The sequence below is a fragment of the Nyctibius grandis genome, chromosome 2 (assembly GCF_013368605.1).
Source record: "Nyctibius grandis isolate bNycGra1 chromosome 2, bNycGra1.pri, whole genome shotgun sequence".
Taxonomy (NCBI): domain Eukaryota; kingdom Metazoa; phylum Chordata; class Aves; order Nyctibiiformes; family Nyctibiidae; genus Nyctibius; species Nyctibius grandis.
The window spans coordinates 40,917,479-40,941,588 of NC_090659.1; the positions used below are offsets into that span (position 1 = coordinate 40,917,479).

General features: G+C 42.2%; 1 non-coding gene across 1 annotated transcript; it reads right to left on the reverse strand.

The window, feature by feature from the left end:
- Nucleotides 1-14,464: 14,464 nt before the first annotated feature.
- On the reverse strand, nt 14,465-14,571 carry LOC137660684 (U6 spliceosomal RNA). Its single transcript, XR_011047748.1, has one exon. It is a non-coding gene; the product is annotated as a U6 spliceosomal RNA (small nuclear RNA).
- Nucleotides 14,572-24,110: the final 9,539 nt, after the last annotated feature.

Genomic DNA, 24,110 nt, shown 5'->3' on the forward strand with positions numbered 1-24,110 from the left:
TTAAATCTTCAGTCAAAAGCACAAGTACATTACAGGCTGCTACTATAAATCCTTGCATTTCAGTGGGTCTGAATAGCAACTATTTGACCACAGAGAGTTCCTGCAGACCCCTCTTTTCAGACGGGTCTTGCACCGTACCTCCGGCACCTCAGGCAGCTCAGCCGGGACTCCTGCAAACCCTGCCTTTGCACAGACCTATTAGTACGTGGTCTAGTAGCATTTACACCCATTTAAGTGCAGCCAACACCGAACTTAAAATGCTGTCAACTATTTTCAAGCTTCTGATGCACCGTTCAAGTTAAAACTCTTGGATTGTTCAATACCTTTCACTTTTATGTGCTTGGGATTTTTTGTTTGTTTGTTTGTTTAAAATTAAAAAAATGTAGTGCTGGGGGATCAAAAATTGCAACAGAAAAAAATACTATTTTATAACACATTTCTAGGCATGAGCAGACTCCTCTTTTCACAGGGTAGGCATTTTACTTTATATAGCCTCACTGAAACTGAGAAATCAAACTTCTTCCAAGATACGGCACCATAAACAGCCGCAAACTTTTCATGAAATGCTGTCTCTTTTGCAATAAACACTGTTTTCTCTTGTTATCTTTTTCCTTTTGTTAAGTATTTGATATCAGGTGCTAAATTATTAGAAATTGATTTTCATTTAGCACTGAATATGGCATCTCTTTTTTGTTTCTGAAGCAATCCTGCCACCTCCTGAAATTGTGTAACAGCTTTCTCAAGTAATTGACAAGTGGAGAATCTTACAGACTGCAGCTAAGATGATCAACAAGTGTAATAAGTTTATTCAGATCTTTTTTGGAAACTAAAGATTAATTTCTCTATAAACAGATTTTTAAAAGTATATGCACAAACACACACAAGAAAAGTACTCGTTTATCTGTGACCTTTCAATTAACTTTATGCTTTCTTCTCCAAGCCCAAAGCTAATCCTTAATATGGAACTGACATTTACATTTTCTGCATCTTAAATGTTGAGTGGGGAAAAGTCTAACAAAAAACTGACAAAAAACTTAACTGCAGAAGAGTTTTCAAAGTCCAAGAAAAATCTGATGCAAGACAACCTGATCTGCAGCAAGGACTTCATTGTACTGTTGCTACTTTTCACACCACCTATAGCTTTATCCCATTGATACACATAAGGCATGAACTTCAGCGAACTGTTTTCATTGGCAAATAACTTTTCAACTTATTAGAAACTCTATGTAAAAAAATATTGAGTTATAGTTACCCTTTAATTTCATTCACAGCATTTTCCAACAGCTGCAATGTCTTCTTCAATGAAGTCTGACTGATGTGTATTGCATATACTCAACCAAATACAATCCAGTAGTCTAGTATGACTGCATCAGTTCAAGCACCTTGTTCCTTCTTTACAGAGTAATAGTAACACTCTAAACCTAAGGGACATTACAATCCTAAATTGTTGTTCACTCTTCACCAAACGCTGAGGCTCTTCCACAGAAGCAGCTGTCCCCAGACATGGAGCTACCTCTCTTTTCCTAAAAAAAACCTCTCTTCCCCTGAAGAGGAACTGTTCCCTTGAGAACAGCTGGGCACATCCAAGCTGCCTGGCCAGCCATCAGAAAGAGTGAAGGCTGAGCCCACTCGTTCTCAGAGCATGAGAACAACTTTGAGCCTCTTCTCTCTATGCAGCTATAGACTCTCACAAGACCTACAAGTATAAGAAGACCTCTACTTCCCTGCCAGATGGGTGGGAAAATGACCAAAACCTTCCCAAATTACTACACCTTGAACTGAAAAAGCAACTTCAAATACCATCTGAATTCTTACTGTTACCTCAGTTTGGAATATTTTTCCCTCTTGAACTAAATTGTAACAAGGAAAAAAGTGTATGTTAAGAATATTCTGTAAATTACCATTTCATATTATCTTTCTAGCGATATATATATTTTCCCTGAACTAGAGCTTCTGAAAACCTGAGTTGCTAGCTATCCTCAACATCCTAGCAAGAGAGAAGGGTTTTTTTCTCATCTGCAAAATGAGTAAGCAGCCAACTAAATTTAGCATGAGAGCACTCTTTTTCTCGGAGTCTGCCTTTGCATTCAGTGGGCATCCATCAGAAGCAGACACGGTACTTGCATTTACAATGTAAGCATGCAAACATCAACATATGAATTTGCTGTGAAAGCAGATAGTATAAATGGACAATTTCATGGGCATCAGCAGCGAAGCTCCACTTTCCAAAAAATAATGAAGAACCCTTCTCAAAACAATGGTAACTCTGATTTTCTTTCCATCTCTTCTAACATACCAGTTTAGGTCTTCTCTGGGACAGCTCAGACATATCTTCTATAAATGGCTAACTCTTCTATCACCATCCTGAAACTATGCAGGAATAACCATGCAGCCCCTTTGACATTTCTCTACCAACGAGTGAAAGGCTGCAGTCACTCACAGGTTCTGTGTACATTATAATATACCTGGAGATAAACTGTATGTTCTCTGAGAAAGCTGAATACTGTAAATATTGATTGAGAACTGGCTGACAGCTCTTCTAGAATACAAACGTTTAAAATGTTCAATGGTGCAAGATGGACATGCAGAGCTGCTGACTGGTTAGTTTTATATTATGTTCAGAATTAGAGCCCTCTGAGCTTATCAGAAGAATCAGCTAATTAAAACTATTGAAAGCACCCTGTTAACATACAGGAAAATGGGCTGTCATCACGTTCGTCTTTTGTATAGGCAGCCAGAAGAAAGGAATAACTCTGACTTAACTGAAACTCAGCATTAAGGTTTAATTGTTAAATATTGTTGTAAGGTTAATTTAAATTTTAAACTCCATTCTCTGTTTGGATTCTGGACAAGAAGCTAAGGCAGTTCTGCAAGCGAAGACGAAACGTTTGCTTGTGCAAAGCCAAGAACACCCATTTTAGAAAAGGAACGGGACTTCAGTGGTGACATGACAAACAACATATCGCTCAGAAGTAAACAAAAGCATTAATCATCAGATTTCAGAAGAGCAAGAAGCTATCTTCTGGTGCTGAAAGTTAATTGATGATTAAGATAGTACTGGGATTCTACTCCCAGTTTTCAAAGAAGAGTACAAAATGGGTTGACTAAAAAAAAAAAAACCAAAAAACCACCACCAAACAAAACCACACATTCCCCCTCCAAACTGACATGAATTTAACAGCATAAAGTTGAATGCAATCAAAACCCACTGTGTGTATGGGATAGGAAGAGGGCTCTCCAGCCTAGGAAATATCAGTGTCTTTCAGCCTTTCAACCAGTATTCAAAGTGGTGCAAGTCTCAGCTTGCATCACTTTTTTTCCCCCTCTCAAACACTGGCACGTTACAGAGTTGCCTGTCATTCTCCACTGTACTAAGCAACAAATATAGTCAAATCCATAGCATCTGACAATTATGGGGGCAATAAAGCAATCACTTGGACCGTAATAATTCAGTAGGCTTCATGTCATGCCTTTTTCCATAGCAGCCTCTTTCACTGGAATCTGAATGTAACATCTACAGTTTTCAAGAGCGGCTGTAACAGAGGTGGTAGGGCAGAGCACTTGAACAAATCTTTGTGGGACTGAATAAGCCATGTGCTGCTCACCTAACGATTTCATGCAAACATACATTCAAACCATGCCTTCTGGAAATCTATTTAACAGATACTTGGAAAACTCGTAGAAAGCATTTATCTAGCCCTGGAGCACATTTTATAGTCTTGTGATTCCAGGCTTACTCTGATTTCCAGTGTCACTGCAGCCCTTACAGTACACACACAGAGCCTAGTGCAAGACTGTTTTTCCTACTACAAAAAAAAAAAAAAACAACCCCTAAGCAAAACCACATTCCAGTACTGAAATGCTATAGAGACTTCCTAAGTTTATTTACCAATGCATACTTTACTATCAGTAATGACAGCAGGACCACTTGGTTTATGCCATTCACCTGACACCACTAATGCAATCAAATTTCCCAAGGAAGCACGTACAGAACATGTCACTGCTTACAGCATCTCTACAGTAAATCATCCAACCGGAGCCAGCTGCATGGGAGTTCATGTTACTCCTGTAGGAATCTCTGATCCAGAATGCCCACGGAAGATTGTCTAAGCCAGTTGAAGACAGCATCACTTACACAACTACTATACGTGTCTGTTTTGCATAGACAAATCAAACCCAGCTCTAGACACCATGTTTATAGCATATATTTATATACATAAATGAAATATACACACACACACACATTTTTTAAGTAATTCACTCTTATTTTGGACATTTTCTCAGAGCAACAGCTCCCTGGAGCAACTATTGCAGACTACTTTCACTAAACAAGCAAGACTTCACATCCAGGAACACAAAGTTTCATTGCAGCAGTTGCCTTGCAACACATTTTATCCTATCTCTGGGAAAGACAGGGAAAAATAAATAATAAATAATAAAAGTAATAAATCAGCATTAAAGTCCTGGAAAGGGTGCCTTCAAAATAAACAAAATAAAACCAGAGAGAGACAGTGTATGCAGAGAAAGAGAAGGAAAAAAACTTCAAGGAGCGTTTATAACACAAGACTTTCCTTAATGTTTAAGACACCGTCAAACAGACACCCTGCTGAAATAGTGAAGGCATTTATTTCTGATATTCAGCTATATATATAGGTGGTGGTCATGTGTGTGTCTATTGCAGCGTGGGAGAGTTAAACAGGCAAATAATTTAGAATAACATAAAAATTCATTGGTTCTTATAAATCCCTTCACTGCGAGAGTAATGCAAGATTAAATCTAGTGTGCACGTACAGCCTTACCTTTTCTTTCTATAACTGACTAGTGATGCTTTTAAAATATGCCTAACGTACTGCAAGATGACGCTGTACTTCACCCAAAAGAGTGACTCTGACTCTCCTCCACATAGCCACTCAGTGCATTAAGGAGAAAATTAGCGTGTTTGGGTTCAGTGAGCTCTGCGTTGTTTTTGAAACAGCAAACAAAAATAATAGAAACAAAACATTCATAGTGAAGTCTATTTTTAATTATCTTTCATAAATGTTCTGGTTAGTAAATGCCATATCTACTGAAGTTTCTCATTTACTATAGCTCTAAGCAAAGTTAAAGCTGCAGTGCTGTCAAACAGAGAAAGAAAGGGAAAGGATACAGCGAAGGCACATCCTACCCTCTTTTATCTCCCAGCAAAATACAAGCTAACTATCCTAAGATATAAAAACAACATACTAAGTCACTTATGAAGATCTAAACTTTATTGTAAAAACAGCCTTAGTTTAATATAATCCTGACCTGTGCTATGCAGCCATCCGAAATCTTGCCAGTGATGCTTTCACCACCTTCAATAGACACGGTCAGCAAATAAATATCCAATAAACAGCAGTTTAAACAGCAGACAGCTTAACCTTTCTCTAGTCTTTAAAAAATGCCAGACTGTTCAGTGTTTGCTCAAGACTCTTCTTTTACCAACATCCAATTTGAATGAGCCGGTGCAAATGCACCGCTCATCCTCTCGTGAGAGGAGGATGCATCTATGTGAAACATGAGGAGAATGCCTAATGCCGAAACATACTCTCTGCATCCTCAATGAGATTTTATTACAGGGCTCTCTTTCTTCTCACTGGCGTGTGTCAACACGCCTGCAACCGTTCCACTTCTTCTATGGCCAGATGCTATCTGTACACTTGTATTTATGCCCAGTACTCTATGGGAACACTATATATCACACAAGCATTACAACGCAATTGGGGCTATTTAAAAAATAATCAACCCTGCCACTCCAAGTGCTCGTACGTGATACTGACATGAATATTCTGCTAACTTCATACAGCTAACTTTCTCGTTATGAACAACCAGATTTAAAAACTGTTTTGGCTTCCAAAAGCATTAAGGGCTTGGATTTTCAAATGTGCCTGAAGGTAAATCCATTTTATAAACTAGCTCTATGGTCCTCAGAAGAAAACTTGGTAGTTTAATTGAAAATACATACAAGCTTTTAATTAAAAATTGTTATTTTGTCTATTGTCTCAGAGCTCCATATGACAAAAATTTATAGTTTTTGAACTTGTCAGCAAAAAATTATGGGTTAAAAGCTGTTTAAAAAACCCCAAACAAACAAGGAACAAAAAACAAACTACAAAACCATTATCAGCCTCCTAGAGCCTGCAACCCTTTAAAGAATGTTACTAGTGCAACTGTAATTTTTGGTTAAAGAAACATGACTTACAAAAAGAACGGCTTTTACTGAGATCTTTGAGTATCTTGGGCTGTGACAACTAGATTTCACCAGCCCTGATAAATAATAAAAGAGCCTGGCAAACATTCAGTTTTTCTAGTCCTCCACCTACATGGTTCTACAGTTCCTATCAATACATTATTTATATTTCAGGAGCATTCTCCACATGGTAATCACCTTCTACACTGGTAAGAAAGAAGACTCTGTTGCACAGATCTTCCATTCCAAGACAGCAAGGAATGAAAAAGTTACTCTTCTAAAAATACAGTTTCCTAGTCATAATAAAAATGCAAGTTACAAGTAATGGGACAGAGATGCTGTCACTCTAAATGAAAATTTCTAAGAATCACAGAATCACAGAATGTTAGGGATTGGAAGGGACCTCGAAAGATCATCTAGTCCAATCCCCCTGCTGGAGCAGGATTACCTAGATCATATCACACAGGAACGCGTCCAGGCGGGTTTTGAATGTCTCCAGAGAAGGAGACTCCACAACCTCTCTGGGCAGCCTGTTCCAGTGTTCGGTCACCCTCACCGTAAAGAAGTTTTTCCTCATATTTAAGTGGAACCTCCTGTGTTCCAGCTTGCACCCATTGCCCCTTGTCCTGTCAAGGGATGTCACTGAGAAGAGCCTGGCTCCATCCTCATGACACTTGCCCTTTACATATTTATAAACATTAATGAGGTCACCCCTCAGTCTCCTCTTCTCTAAGCTAAAGAGACCCAGCTCCCTCAACCTCTCCTCATAAGGGAGATGTTCCACTCCCTTAATCATCTTCGTGGATCTGCGCTGGACTCTCTCTAGCAGTTCCCTGTCCTTCTTGAACTGAGGGGCCCAGAACTGGACACAATATTCCAGATGCGGCCTCACCAGGGCAGAGTAGAGGGGGAGGAGAACCTCTCTCGACCTGCTGACCACACCCCTTCTAATACACCCCAGGATGCCATTGGCCTTCTTGGCCACAAGGGCACACTGCTGGCTCATGGTCATCCTGCTGTCCACTAGGACCCCCAGGTCCCTTTCCCCTACGCTGCTCTCCAACAGGTCTGCCCCCAACTTGTACTGGTACATGGGGTTGTTCTTGCCCAGATGCAGGACTCTACACTTGCCCTTGTTATATTTCATTAAATTTCTCCCCGCCCAACTCTCCAGCCTGTCCAGGTCTCTCTGAATGGCTGCGCAGCCTTCCGGCGCGTCAGCCACTCCTCCCAGTTTTGTGTCATCAGCAAACTTGCTGACAGCGCACTCTAATCCCTCATCCAAGTCATTAATGAATATATTGAATAGAACTGGTCCCAGTACCGACCCTTGAGGGACTCCGCTAGACACAGACCTCCAACTGGACTCTGTCCCATTGACCACTACTCTCTGGCTTCTTTCCTTCAGCCAGTTCACAATCCACCTCACTACCCGATCATCCAGACCACACTTCCTCAGTTTAGCTGCGAGGATGCTGTGGGAGACCGTGTCAAACGCTTTACTGAAATCGAGATAGACCACATCCACAGCTTTACCATCATCTATCCACCAGGTTACATCCTCATAAAAGGCTATCAAGTTGGTTGAGCATGACTTCCCCTTGGTGAAGCCATGCTGAGTGCCCCTAATGATCCCCCTATCCTTGATGTGCCTAGAGACAGCACCAAGGACAAGTTGTTCCATCACCTTTCCGGGGATGGAGGTGAGGCTGACCGGTCTATAGTTACGCGGGTCCTCCTTCTTGCCCTTTTTGAAGACTGGAGTGACATTCGCTTTCCTCCAGTCCTCAGGCACCTCTCCCGTTGCCCACGACTTTGCAAAGATGATGGAGAGTGGCCTAGCAATGACTTCTGCCAGCTCCCTCAGCACCCGCGGTTGCATCCCATCATGGCCCATGGATTTATGGACATCCAGGTTGCTTAAATGGTCCCTGACCCAGCCCTCATCAACCAAGACAGATTCCTCCTCTATCCTGACTTCTTCTGGGGCCTCAGGGGTCCGGGGCTCCTCAGGACAGCCTCCAGCAGTATAGACAGAGGCAAAGAAGGCATTCAGTAACTCCGCCTTCTTTTTATCCTCTGTCTCCAGGGCCCCCACCTCATTCATCAGTGGGCCTACATTGCCTCTAGTGTTGGCTTTACCTGCAATGTATTTGAAGAAGCCCTTTCTGTTGTCCTTGACCTCTTTTGCAAGGGTTAATTCCAAGGAGGCCTTAGCTTTCCTAGGTGCCTCCCTACATCCTCTGACAACAGACTTACATTCCTCCCAAGTGGCCAGCCCCACCTTCCATGATCTGTACACCCTCTTCTTCCACTTGAGTTTGCCCAGCAGTTCCCTGTTTAACCATGCAGGTCTCTTGGTACCCTTCCTTGACTTCCTACCTGTTGGGATGCTCTGATCTTGAGCTCGGAAGAAGCAGTCCTTGAATGCTAACCAACTATCTTGGGCCCCCTTACCTTCTAGTACCCTGTCCCATGGGATTTCCCCTAGCAATTGCTTGAAAAGGCCAAAGTTGGCCCTCCTGAAGTCCAGGGTTGTGATTCTGCTAGTTATTCTGTTCCTGCCACATGAGATCCTGAACTCTACCATGTCATGGTCGCTACAACCAAGGCTGCCCTCAACCTTCACCTCTTCAACCAGACCCTCCTTGTTAGTGAGGATCAGATCCAGCAGCGCTCCTCTCCTAGTTGGCTCATCCACCATTTGCATCAGAAAGCTATCATCAATACACTGGAGGAACCTCCTGGACTGAGGATGGCTGGCTGAGTAGGCCTCCCAGCAAATATCAGGGTAGTTGAAATCCCCCATGACAACCAGGCCCTGTAATTGCGAGACTGCTCTCAGCTGCCTGTAGAAGGCCTCATCACCCTCCTCATCCTGATCCGGTGGCCTGTAATAGACACCCACAACAGTATCACCCCTGCCAGCCTGCCCCTTAATTCGCACCCACAAACTCTCAACTCGCTCCTGATCCGCCCCTGGACAGAACTCAATACATTCTAGCTGCTCACTCACATAAAGAGCAACTCCACCACCTCTCCTTAGCGGCCTGTCTTTCCTGAACAAGACATAGCCATCCATGACCACATTCCAGTCATGCGAGGCTTCCCACCAAGTCTCTGTGATTGCCACTAGATAATAGCCCCCCGACCGAACACGGATTTCTAACTCCTCCTGTTTATTCCCCATGCTGCGTGCATTGGTGTACAGGCATTTCAGGGAGCGAGCTGAGCACACCGATTTCACCCTAGGGGAATGGGGGGCCTCCTGGTCTACCTCAACACTAGAGCATTGCCCCAGTGGTGCAAGCCCAGCTACTACCCCATCCCCCTTCGAATCTAGTTTAAAGCTCTCCGAATGAGCCCTGCTAATTCCTGTCCCAGAATCCTTTTGCCCCTACGACATAAGCCTTTCCCATGTATTACCGTCACGCCTGGTGTCTTATAAAACCAGCCATTATCAAAGAACCCAGAGCCCTGCCTGTAGCACCAGTCTCGTAGCCAGGCATTAATAGAGAGAATCCTACTATTCCATCCCACGTCCTCACCTGAAAATGGAAGGAGGGAGGAGAAAACAACTTGTGCCCCAGACTCTTTCACCAACCGTCCTAGGGCCTTGTAGTCTTTCTTCATCCCCCTCAGACTACGGGATGCAGCTTCTTCCCCACCTGTCTGGAAGATCAGCAGGGGGTAGTAGTCTGTGGCCTTCACCAGGTTGGGGAGTTGCCTGGTGATATCCCTGATTCGGGCTCCAGGCAGGCTGCAGACCTCCCTGTGATGGGGGTCAGCTCTGCATACTGGGCCCTCAGATCCCTTTAGGAAGGAGTCTCCAAACACTAAAACTCTTCTCTTCTTCCTTGTGGAGGAGGTAGCTATACGCCTGTCAGGTTTTTCTGACTGTGGTGGGACCTCTGATGTAGGTTGCCTCTCCACCACATCCCCATTGGACCGGCTGTATTCCACTAGGGCTTCATATCTATTGCTCAGAGGCACCTGCGGAGGCAAGGTAGGCAAGGAGGGCACTCGCCTTTTGCCACGGCCATAGACTTGCCTCCACTCACTCCTCTCCTCTAGGTTATTGTTTTCCACCTGAGAGGGGCAGAGTACAGGGGTCCCTCGATCCTGGGAGCTCTCCGGCAGGTGCTCCCATTTTTGTTGCAGGGAGGGCAGAGCCTGGCTCCACCAGTCTATCTCCATTTCAGCCTCCCGAATGTTCCTAAGCCTTTCTACTTCGGCTTGAAGCCTTTCAACCTGGCTTTGCAGCTGTGCCGCTCGGCCGAGCAGATCATCTACTTGCTCACAGCGCACACAGCCCCCTGTCACCACAGAGACGGTGTAGCATTCCCTGCAGCCTGCGACCTGCACCATCGCCTCCTTCCGTGGGAGCTCTGTCTGGGTTCCCACATCCATTTTGGTCTTCTTCCACCGGGTAGATACCATTGTTCTTTCACTGAACTGGGAAATACCTGTTGGTGACACCCCTGGTTCACAGCTCCTTGGCACCTTCCTCGCCTTGTGCACTGGGAGGGAGTCAGCGCCCTCCCCAACGAGCTGCAAACGGCTGCGGCCTCTCCCGCCTTGGGACACACCCAGTCACAGCTAAGTCTCCCTCTCCCTTCTGGCCAGGGACTAGTCCCTGCCCTCCAGGAGGCTTTTTATCACCCGATCACAGGGGGTGGTGCGTTTAAATCGCTTAAATCGCCCGTGGTGCCTCCGGCTACGCTCCCTCCTCTCCTGATTCGTTGCCGGGAACCTCCGGGTCCGGGTCCAGGGTGGGGGGGAAGCAGCTCGGGGCTGATGCTTGCGGGGGGCTCAGGGGGGGCCCAGAGTACGAAAACCGCCCGGTTAAGCCCGATGTCGCCCTCGCCCCCGCACTAACCTCAAGTCGCTGCCGCCGCTTTCGCTGCTGCCGCCGCTGTCCTGAAATACTGAGTTCAAGAAAAGTTACCTTTCACTATCATCTTTGTTAAAACAATAAAAGTTCAATAAAATGAAGCCTTAAAAATATAATTCATCATGATGGCTTCTGTATCTTCCTTGCTTTTTCATTTATTTGTTTCTCTTTATTCTTTTCACTATATACCCAATATTCACTCCTCTTAACACCGTATTCCTCATTCTATCACTATGTCCTCACTAAAACACTGTCTCTTTACCACCTTTTATGCTGCAGGACTGACCCCAGGAATTCTCTGGAGTGTCTGACCGTTTGGTTCAGGGGGAGTGGGTATACACCACACATCTCCACTGACTGTCCTGGATCGATCTCCCCGATCGCTCAGCACCTCAAAGAACGGATTCCCCCTGACATAACCTCACGAAGCACAGCAGGAGTTTCAGAAAGGTCTCGCACTGCTGGAAACAAGATTTTCTTAATAGCTGCAACACAGCAGGGCAAGTTATCATGGAAGTCGTCAGGGGTTTTATGGCCTGATATGCCAAACTACAGTAACCCCAGTGTGACAAAATTATTCTGCTTGAATTCTTGGTGATCCTTAAAGTTTACCAAGCAAAACTGTTGGTAATTTAGAAAGAGCAGGAAGACACACAACTCCAGCCAACTTTGGTTTTGAGAACATTCATCAGTGAAGATGTTAGAAAGAAAATATTATGGAAGGTTTTTTCAGAGTCTTTCTATTGTTGATGCCATTCCATTGTCTACTTATCTTTTTAGTGGAGAAAAGAAGATAACATCATGTAAAGATGGCAATCCACCTTTTTTCTTGATTTGTTCATTTTTATTCTGATCTAAGAAGTAACCCTCTTTCTAGTATGCCCCTCGTTGAATAGTTCCAGGAAAAGTAATTGGTATTTTGTATTCAGATTAAGATTTTTCTATTTTGCCTACTGAGGAAACTCCTCTTTTCAACCGCTTTACCTTTAGTCATAATGAGTAGAGAGGTACAATGAGGAGGCAGTATTCAGAGACCTCGAACTGGAAGCACCACCCATGTGCACAATACAGCAGTTGTTCTATTATCCCAAGCTTCATTTACCGAACTTGAATCAACTGAGTTAAAACCTATAAGTCACTCCTCTTTTCTGCTATTAACTCTCAAATGGAAGTAAAACAGGGACTAAACCACTTCAGGACTATCAATCTCTGTCACATAGCTGTGCTCATTCTCTGCAGAAGGTTTCAGCCATGGCCCAGTCTCATTCCCGGTCACGTACCAGCCTGTGCACCAATAAGTGAATAAGATCGCACTTTCCTATTTGTACCAACCAAGGATCCCACCCAATGCAGCAGCAGCTGCATGCTTGTCTGCAGAAACTCAAAAGATTATGTTGACTGTCTATAGTCACCACTCAGTTAACAAGAAAACAGACTCAACTTCAAGATATATGTCCTGATGGTTCATATGAAACCTTGACAAAATATACAGCTGGTGAGGTGGGGAGGAGAACAACCAACCAATTCTCATGCTGCAGAGGAATACCCCCAAATTATCAATTGTACACACAGAAATTTGTTACTAGAAGATCACCAAATCAGCGCTTAACTGAGCGAGTGCTCTACCAAATGTAAACAGAAAGGACTGACACAAAGACTTCTCCAAACAGGTGATCTTGGAGAGCACTTCTTCATAAGGCAATACAAAGTATAATCTAAACTAGAAAACTAAGCTCACAATTTTGTTAGTCTATATTAATCTACATTAATTCGCATACAGCTGATAGACATGTATACCTCTGTCTAGGGGTATGCATCTATTTAGGTCTGATTTACTATAGGGTGAATATTCAAAAACATGAAGAGGACACTGGGTGACAGCACAAACCAAAGCAAAACAAAGGATTGCAAGGGGACATTTACAGCTCTGTCTGTGAGTCTAAGGACCAGAAATTTCAAAAACTAACTTTCCTACTGAATTTCAACAGCACTTAGACATCTTACTCTCTGAAACACCACAGATTTTAACTTTCAAATGCTTTTTCCTAGCAATAAATAGGACTGGTCAGAGAGGAAGTTACTCTACCACTACATACCTATCCAAATCACACACTTCTTTGGAAGCTTTGTAATTCTTCAAGACAATAATACATTCACTCTATTTCTTCACTTTACCCAAGGTAAGAGTCCAACAGAGATGAGAAGTTGGGTGCAAGTAGTTATAAATCAACTGAAAAGCAAAAGATACAACAGACTTGTTTCCTATGTTCCTCATTCATAAAGATGCCAACAGTGGAGCTACGATAATTCAAACAGGTCATGATTTTCCACTTGACCATGAGTATCCAGAAACATGGCTTTTCTCCCTCTGGCCACTTTTTTTTTTTTTTCTTTCTTTTTTTTAACTGCATGCATAGTTTACATAGCAAAATGTAACCTTTCTTATTCGTAACTCAAGTTTTTCTGGTCTTCATCTTTCTGAAGGAAAGCCTAATAATGTCAGGCTTTGGAGTCTGGAAAAAAATAACAGCCAAAATTTCTATCTAAACAAAAGCGGTTATAAAAGTCCCACTTGGGAGGAGTGGGTGCATCAAGCCACTCAAAGGGATTTAAGCACAGAGATTTATTTAGCATCCACCTTGCATCTAATGGTAAAGGTTCATTACCACTCTGGACTACCAGCTTACCTGTACATCAGTATTAATATAGAATGGGAGAGAGGATTTCAAAGTCCATCTTCCTCACCTTGACAGACCACTGTTCCCAAGCTATCTTTAAAAAGGAAGGGCCAGTGAATAAGACACAGTAAGCCTACGGCTTACATCATCCCAAGTGAAGCATCTGCTAATATGCATATTAGACATTTTCTCAATAGTGGGTTTTGCATGTTCGTACAGCTGTTATAGCTAGATGCTCTTATCACTGCTACTTTAATTTGTTTTTTAATAGAGTGTACCATAATTAAATCACTACCTTCTTCCCCTCTTTTTCTCCCAATTTAGTTCTCCGATTTTCACTTATTTGCCTTCCTCTTCACCTTTAATTTCCTTCTTTATTTAATGTTTTTCTCCATCACTTCTGTTAGTCTTTCCAACCTCTCCTTTTGCTATGTGATTTCTTCTTTTCCATTTTACATTGTGGTTTCCTTGTACTTCACCCTCTGCCAACTTGACTATTTTCTCTTTTCCCTTTCCCTGCTGTTCATAAGAATCATAGAGTATCTCGGGTTGGAAGGGACCCATAAGGATCATCGAGTCCAACTCCCTGCTCATCACAGGACTACCTAACACTAAACCATATGACTAAGAGCACCATCCAGATGCTCCTTGAACTCCGACAGGCTTGGGCCATGACCACTTCCCTAAAACATGGAACAGTTCATGAAATTGTGTGTCATCCTTGCGCAGTGGCCATGCTAATCCTCTCTGTATAGTTCCAACTTTAGTATATGTGCTGCCAAAGCGATTACAATTGGATGACCATTGGCTATCTCCTGTCCCTTTCCAACAACCCCAAATTAGCAGACTGGCTCAGATGACAGCAGCCTGTCCATGGCTTGGCCCATCAGCTTAACCACCATGCAGAAAGTGAAACCTCAGAGTCTGATCAATTTGCTACCACAAGACCAGTGTTTGTAAAACCAGGAGATCAAGCAATTAAGGTATGTAACTATGGCTAAAACATTATAGGCTCATAGTGAATGCTCTGAAGACCAAGGCATTCATAGCTAAAACACAGTAGCATAAAATTTCTTCTTGTGGAAAATTACATTTCCTCTTATTAAGGAAGAGCCCAAGGATTTGTATCATGACTGCCATGCCACTGTGCACTATGTCACTGCTGAACACACCATCACTAGCTTCCTATTAGCAATCCTTCTTCCTATAAATGACATAAAACCATCTCACCTTGTGAATTAACCTGCCCCATCCCGTCCCTGTCCCCAACAGGGTTACAGCAGAGCAGCTCCTCAAAAGGCTTCAGAGGCAGTGGGTTAATGCAGGGCTACTGTCCACATCGCAGTTCAGAAGGCTGGTCTCCAATACCTTCAGTAGGGTATTAATTACTTTCTTCTCGGACCCAAAAACATAAGACTGAAAGCTGATGTGGTACATCACTGGCTTTTCCGAGAACCCATTTCATTGATTAACTGTAGTCACAGCTGTGAAGCTCTTTTCAATATTCAGCTTAATTATGTCTTCACTGATGCTTAAAGACCATTACTTCTTGAAATGCTTGTCATGGTCAGCCATCTAAATGTGTTTATTTAGAAGAACATAAATAAGTGATGCAACTAATCACAATGCAAGTGTTATGCAGCTTCACAACATTTTTGTTGTCTGGCATAATAAGCAAGCTCAGAATAGGTGCTTGCCTGTTGACTCTGTCTCTCTTTCAGAGAATTTCCATTCATTTAGTAACTCCAGGCTGGCAGCTAAATCATTTGTGAATGGCCAAAACACATCCATCCACCAAAGCCACAGACCTGCATTTAGGCACACACAGTTCAAAGTGCACCCAAGCTTTCCTGCTGAAAAGATTTTGGTTTTCAAGATTAAAATCCTTAACAGGTAGGCCAGACAAGCTGAACACCTGAAAAATAAAATCAGAAGAAGTTGAGACTCCTACACTTGGCCCATCAATAGCAACAGACAAATGAGAGAGGGGCTGACGTCGGACCAGCACACAGCTACCTCCCCACACAGCATGCAAAACCGTGCCAGATGCTAAGAAATAGTTTTGCACTCATATCTGCAAGTGCCAAAACCAACAATGAACTCCGTTTCTTTTCTGATGCTAAAATGGTGCTAATATAAATTGATAAGAATATCTTTTTCCCAGAGAGGGAGAGAAGACCTCTCTCTCAAGTGAAGCATTTTCTGATGTTCAGACGACCCCAGCACTGGGCAACCAGGTTTGCTCCCTTCTGAGCACAAAAGTTAGCGAAGTATTTCCCCCGTATCTCCCCGAGAGGACAACCTGCCTTCTGTTTTTTTGAGCTGAGAGCAGCATCCTCCACTTAGGATGAAACTCTGCACCGGTCAACCTTTAATTTTCTACTTCCCATTCGACAACCTAAGCAAAGTGTATAGGCAGCCTCTGCAACAGCCTGAAGGAAAATCAACTTCTTTTCTTGCCTCCTGGTGAGTCACAGCACTGCTAGAAATGTAAAGAAAATAAATATTTCTTTTATTTAATCCACATTTTCTCCACATTTTCCTTGAGGCTACAGATCCTTTGGAAGTCCCTGAGCAATATTAGTTCTTTTCCTGCCCTCACTGCTACAGTATGATATAATAACACAGAATTTGCCTAGTGTTCCTTGAAAAAGGTGAAACTGCCAACTGACAGAGAATCAACAGCCTTTGGCACCTATAGTGAACCCAGGCAAAACAAAGTGGAAGCTCAAAGCTCTGCTGAAATGTATGAACTGTGGGGGAATATACAAAAAGTAAGTAACATAAATGTTTGCATTTATCTCCTGTTCCTATGAAGGGCACAGAAGAAGAAATGCAGTTAAGCAGGAAGTCCATTAAGAAAAGAATAATTCAGAAGAATACACATTTGAGTACAAAATGCAATTATTCAGACAGGAAATAAGAATTAGAAAGTAATTATTATATTTTTGCAAAGGGAGAATAAATGCAACTGAATCACACTGTTCAGATCCTTCTGGCTTGGTTTTTTTTTTTGGTTGGTTTTGTTTTGTTTTTTCACCAGTAGATCCTCATGCTCCCCCATTCCCTCCCAAATCAATCAAAAATAGCAATTAAAAAAAATTCCACTTCAGCATCCCAATATGCCTGTGGGTAACACCACATATAACGTCATGGAAATAGTTAGCAGGAAAAAAGCCAACTATCAAATAATTGACTACTGCTCAAAGCGCGTATGTTCATGACCTGGGTCCTGGCTTCCTACAGGACAGAGACTCTCAGTAAAAGTCAATATGCCATAAAACATTATTGCACCAATTGATTTTAAAGACCAGTTAAAAGCTATTGTCTGTGACAGACCAGGTAAGCCAAACAATCTGTGTTCAGGGACGAAGCAAACCACATTTGCACTTGGAATATTTTGACCTCAGTCCCACAACTGCTCCCAGCAGAGGTCCAGCAATGAACACCAAAGCTGTTTTTCTCCTGCCTCTGTCCAAGTCTATACACGAGCTCCTGCATGTGCCTCTCTCTTTCACACTTAGAAAGGAAAAGCATCTCCTCCAACCTCAGTAGCAACCTCCAAACTTAACTGTCTACTAGAGGGCAGGAGAAAAAAGACAACGAAATCTCTTCCAACAGAAGCTGATTTGGTAACCTTCAAGCAGCAGATGATGTAGTAAGATATAAAGACAGTGCTATCACAATTTTAAATCATGTGCAAATGTCAGAAGATGACAGACAAAGAGAAAAATAAGGACAAAACAAATTCATAAAATGTCAAGTGTCTTCCTGCAAACCAGATTACTGCAGGGCATGCGGCAAGCCAGCAGCTGGGGCACATGAGCTTAAAATGAAGCAGTAGCCCATGAACAAGAGCAGCGATGACACTCACCAACTCCATATAAGCCTCAGGATTACCTCTTCAGATCTCAGCAACACTTCCAGCAAAAGCCCCATCCCAATACAGCACCCCCTTCCACTGACTCTGAATTTCGTTTTCAGTGCAGCACAGCACAGTACACCAGAATACTTCATAGTGTTTGTTTTGGTTTTAAATTTGGTCAAAAGATACTACACATGCAGAGCACCTTCTAAAGAGAGCTGCTTCAGCAATCAACAGTTCAGTAACAAACAGCTGGACCTACAGATTTGACCCCTCTAGTACAAGCATTTATGAATCTTGGAAAGAATTTTATGACATATTTCCTTACACTAGATGTGCATTGAAAGCCAATTTTCTTCCAGTAATGCTTTTGGAGACAGTTCACTTTTCTTCCAAAAGTCCTATTAATCTTGTAAAAGAGAATAATAACCTGAATCCAACCAGATATAGTATAAAATATTTCTGCAGTTCAACATAAATTTTATTCACTTTGATGTCTGAGCCACTGCACATTCACTTTCATGATCATTTACACAATTAGGTTTACAGCAGAATACGTGCTAAGCTTCTACAGAAACTGAATTTAAACACTAATTACCAATACGCATTCCCACCAAAACCTATAATACAAAAACGGTTCTCAGCCATATCAGGGAAGTTAACAGATAAGGTACATACCTAAGTCCAGAATACAGCAAAGGAGTCAGTGACCTACGTAGCAAATTGAAGCAATAAAGTCCCAAAAACAGGAGTAATTCTGAACAGTGGAGAAGCCTGGTACTCTGCCAGTCACACCATGAACAGAGGAAGACAAAATTCATTAAATAAATTATTCATTAGTATTTAACAACTCAGCACTGGATCCAATCTTTCTCTTTTGGCTGAAGATCAGTGCTACGAATCCATCCACTTGTAACTGCACTGCTGAAAATGTTAATACCCTTTATTGACAGGCTAATTTATAACATCACCTTAATTAAAAAAAGATTATCTTATCTCTTTCTGACTGAAATGAAACTGCAGGTGATTGGGAACAATGTATCTACAGGCTAATGAATGATTTGAAACGATTCAGTATCCAATTAACACCGGTATCTAGTTTGGGGATTTTTTTCCCCCTGTTAAAGCATTAGGCCTATATTAATTATACTTCCAGAAGTGACAGAAAGTTTCAATCTTGCTGTTATCCTTCAAAAATACAGAAAATAAAACGGTCAGGACCTGGAATTCACACAAGCAGAAGCAAACTCCCTATCGCTTGCAGGCATGTAAAATGGTGGTGGGAAACCTTTCCTAGCCTGATTTCAACAGCTATCCCAACACATCACTAACTCAAAAAAGAAGTGTCCCTTGTGTCCAAGACACCGGAACAGTGACCCATCTGCTTCCATCTGGAGGATCCTCTCTGAAGCCAGCTTCAAACTTTGCTTGGTCAAGAAGGTGGCTCCTTGAGGCTTTTTAAACTAATCTTTGCCAATAAAAAGGCAACTGAGTAATCCACTGATCTTCCAGATTAAGCACAGCTGGGAGATTTGGACAGGGGGACTTGGGGCATATGAAGGAAGTATCCTTTGAGGAGTTACAATCTCAGAACCTGTGAGATGAGTGAACCAGCATTTGCCTCCTGCCCACTTAGTAACACTGGATTTAGATTAGTCAAGCATAATTTCTGAAATACAATAGGTTTTTTTTCCATAAAATCTTCATCACTAACTTTACTAACTATCTAAGACCATAACTACACAACTAAGAGAAAAAAACAAGAGCAAGTAATTAAGTCCAAACCTGACTTGGCATTTTAATACTGTGAGCATGGGTGGACTTAAGAGAATCTCATTCACGTATCGTATGCCCACTCTGTTATCGTTTAGGAAAGGTATAGCATCATTTCCTTAGGGCACTCTTGCAATTACACCAGGCAAGAGATGTTAACTTGGTGTACCAAATGGTCACTTGAGAACAAAATAAGTATTCCTTCCTGAGACAGAGTGATTCAGAAGTGGGGTCAAGCTCTGTAGTTGCCAATATTTTGTTCATCAATCCCAGACTCACAACATTCACTGAATAAATTATTAAAGCACTTAGGAAAAAAAAAAAACACAAAACACCACCAACAAAAAAAAGCCAAATACCATCTCTGCTGCATAGCTGTGTGATATTATCCTATATCTTTTCCCTTTCCTTTTTATTATGAGTGTTATTATTGTACGTTCTGACAGAAAATTATGAGAACTGCAACCAGCACTAATTTGAATCTAAGTACTGGAAAGCTTCACAAGACCGCTTCAATGACCATACGTATGCTCCTCCATGAAAATCTACAGGAAAAAAAAAAAACGAACAAAAAAATCATACCTTTGCTTCTCATGAATGCTCAATTTTAATTAAATGTCATCACTCCAACTAGATCACACCTCATCTTTCTTTTGGAAGCAAGGCAGAAAATGTACGCTTCTGCCTCTTTTTAGCTGAGCTTTAACTGTGTTTCTAGGTTCCCCTTTGCCTTTCATTTACAACACTGATTTCTTACCCTTCCCTATAAACTAAAGCAATTTTATCCCATCCATGCAGCAGCTCTATGCAACTGTTGCCAAGCCAATAAATTAACAGACTCTTGGACTGATCATGCAAAGTAATTCTTTTTTTGGCTGTTTTATCACTGACCTACAGACAGCACTTCCCTCCCAGACCTGCAGCTCAAACTTGGCTCCTGGTCTCCATTATTGTGCTATTGCCTACCAAACAGTGTTAATACAAAGAAACAATACATCAAGCTTCTTTCTAGCACTTGGCTCCCCCAAGATGATCAAAATTGCTTCTTTTCCTCATAAGAGGTCTGCGCTGCAGATTTAAAGGTTCAGGATTCACATTCTGCCAACAGTACACCTACAAGAAACTCACAGATGCAAAGTACTTTTCGGAAGGAGGGGGGACAAAAAGAAAAAGGTGGCGGGGTGTCTTTATAAAGTTACTTAGCATTTTGAAACTAAACCCAAATCGCTGCTGAAATAAAACTTTGAGATACATGGGTAAAAGCCAAACTACGCATCATAAGCAGATGCATGCAACCTTCTGCTTCTCCTCACCCGAAACGAGCTCCTAATCCAACATACTTTCACTGTCTCACACATCTCCATTCCTGCCATAATTATCTCCCTTCTGCCCCATGGACCAAATCTGGATGCTTTTTCCCCGAGTTGTGCAGTCCCTATCCTTTCCCACCCAGTTCTGTTTCCAACATCCTTCCCTCCTGCGCTGCATGCTCATCTTTAAGCACAACCGAGAAATAACCAAAAGAACAAATAAACGCAATGTAACGTTTCTCTCCTCCTATTGTGACTAAAGAAAGGAAATCTTTACTGAGGAGTATAATCTAATGCCCTATTAAGAACAGCTGCAAATATTAAATGTTGTTAGAAAGCTGGTGGTTGCCAAAATAAAGTATCAGCACAAACCAACTGCCATGCCAGCTATTCCTAGCCTTTAACCTGTACCTCCTTTCACAGAGATGGAAATAGCTTTTTCAATACCATAACATGCATTAGGTAAATTAAGCAGATGCCTGAAGGCCACTAGAAACTGCTCAGCCTTGAGACAGTAAAAAAAAACCAAAAACATAGCTTGAAATTATTTTTTGAAGCTGTAGTAAAAATCTTTTGGTAAGTACTGTCTACGCTTGATAAATCAGTGACGACTACACAAAACTAGAGTTGCCCGAGTTAAACTTCACTTGATTTCCAAGTGAAGCACTTTGAAAAAGCGGAAAGAAATGAACTCAGTGGAGTTGCTCTGAAATGTCTTGGAGAGAAAATCCCTCTGGGTTTACTGACACGTCTGATCTTGAGATTAAGTTTTCAGTTTAACACACAAGGCTCCTCCTTTTATTTGTTAGATGTACACTGAAGTTAAACAAGTAATAATAAAATGTTAAAATGCCTCTTCTATTCCAAATGCCCAGCTCCTATTTCTCTTACCTGGTTAAAGAGGAAGGGTATCCTTCACAAAGACTCCCTGGGACATATGACTAATTTCACAGTATTTTTTCCTTCTGGTAAGCTATTCCGGTTATTTTCTTCTCTGAAAGCTTCACTTAGCAAGCTGAACAATAGATATCATTCAGATTCACCAACAGCACTTCTAACAAATTGAACTTCCATGGCAATTAGCATATCAGGGCTCTGTCCATAGGGAAGACTCACCAAAAACACAAAACCTTTTTCTTTTAGGTTTAGTTTTCTGCAGTAAATGAAGACTCTTTTAATGCAACAGCTAAATCTTTATCTCCAGATGAAACATTCCGATTTCCTTTTCTTTTTTAAATGTCAGGAGTTTTAAGCTTGGCTGCTTATACTCCTTCTTTACTATGAGCAAGCTACCACCCAAACATCACCTGTCATGCGGTTTCACCATTAGCATCATTAGCATCATTAGAAGGCAAGCTGGGAAGCATCCCAGAGGGTATCTCAGGCTGGATTGCTGAATACAGAAACTCAGAGAGAGGAACAGAAGAGTAGGAAGTGTATAAATAAGGCCTGTCACCCATCAGTGAATCAGACTTGCAAACTGTTTTCCTGAGTGGCCTGCGGAGCCTTCCTAGGCATAGAGGAACAGTTACAAAAAACAGTGACAAAACTTCACAAACATTTCTGATAGACATCAGCAAACTTCCGCTCCTCATCTGAGATCCCATCTGATTACTGGATGCCCTCCTTGCAATGAACTCAGACACAGCAGCATGTTGCACCCGAGTCAGAGGCTGAGGCACAGACTTGCATAGATAATTTTATCCAACTCAGAAAGCCACCAAAAGGGACAGTCCCTTTGGGCAGCTCCCGTTGCGCTACATGCCATAACTGAATGAAGAAGGGCTGAGGTGTCAGCATGGGGTGCATGGGGTCAGGGAGGGGGGGAGATGGGGTAGCTTGCTACTGAATCAGCAAACTGGTCCAAGGAAACACAGACAGAAGCTAGGGAAGAGGACAAGAAATAGCTTGGCCATTTCTCTCATCAGCAATATACATCTAAACCATAATGTATGTACAGTGAAACCACACCATAAGCCTACAAAACAGAACTGGCAAACAAGTCTCACCACTCACAAGAGATTTTCCTTTGCTGCACCTGGTGGATCCAGTACAAGCGTGCATGCCACCCAGGACATGGCTACATCAATGAGAGCTCAAAATCCTTCCTCCTAGCTGCACTGCTCCCAGCGCAGCCCCCTCGCCATGGTCACACCTTCCCAACCAGCTGGTCATGCTGAGCACCAGCAGCAGGAATGCTTTTCCCCCTCTTCCCTCCGCCGCCTAAAAACCTAGCTCCCTTGCTTTCGATCCACCATTACTTGCCAACTGCTCCCTCGATGTATTGCCTTCCCTTATAGTTTACATAGGTTATATATGGTGCAAGCTATACATGTGAAAATATGGTACTTGTTTTGACCATTGAAGAACAACAAAAAAAATCACAGCACCCCCTCCTCCCCCCCCCCAAAAAAAAGCATAAATCAATTTAGAGAAACCAGGAATAATGTTTCACAGACAACAGAAGAGGGGAGCCCTATTTAAAACAAGAACTCAGGAGCCAGAAGTACCTCATATTGAACAAAGGACTTGAAAACAAAACCCATTAGGAGGAATCCAGCCTTTGCTGAAACGTATACACATCATCATTAACAGTAATAATTTGGCTCTTAATATGTACTCACTGCATGCTAGCCTCACTTTATATTCCTAAAAGCCATTATGTCATGAGGAATTGTGCTCATGGGCACCACAGTGCACCTGTGTTGCTCCTCAGTCTGCAGTTTGCTCCGCAGAGAAAACCACCTCTCCCTGCCACTTCTTCCCTCTAATCCAACTCATGAATGGAAACAAGGAAACAGCTGGGGCAGCTGAACTGAGAAAAATTTAGAAAAAATGTTTTTCTTTTTTTATAATACTCATAAGAATTTTGTACTATTAAGACAGCACCGGAAAGGTAAGTTGTAACCACCTGCTCACACACTGCTGAATTCAAGACAGCGTTTGCTGGAGCGCTGCAAGGACAGAACCCATCACAATCCATGCTTTGGAGTTTGATGATTGATTTCATAGGTTACCATCATCTAAAAATGGCCATGAAGATTAGGCATGTAGAAAATGCCAAAAAGAAGCAAGCATTAATCCAGCACAGTTCATCCAGGATATCCCACCTTCCACTTTACGCAACACTTATGAGGCAGGGAAAGCAGAATATTCCTCCTCCACACCATTTTGGCAATATCCTCACAGGCTGAAATTTTCACAGGAAAAAACTAAAAGATATCACCTTGGTGTTGTAGGAAAGGTTCAGATAGAACAAATAGCATTAAATCACTCTCATCAATGCACCAGTTACAACGCTCATCACCTATATAGTCATTATAATCCTCAACTGACTGAGACACAGAAATAGAGGAGTCTGAATGCTACTACATACAAGGTT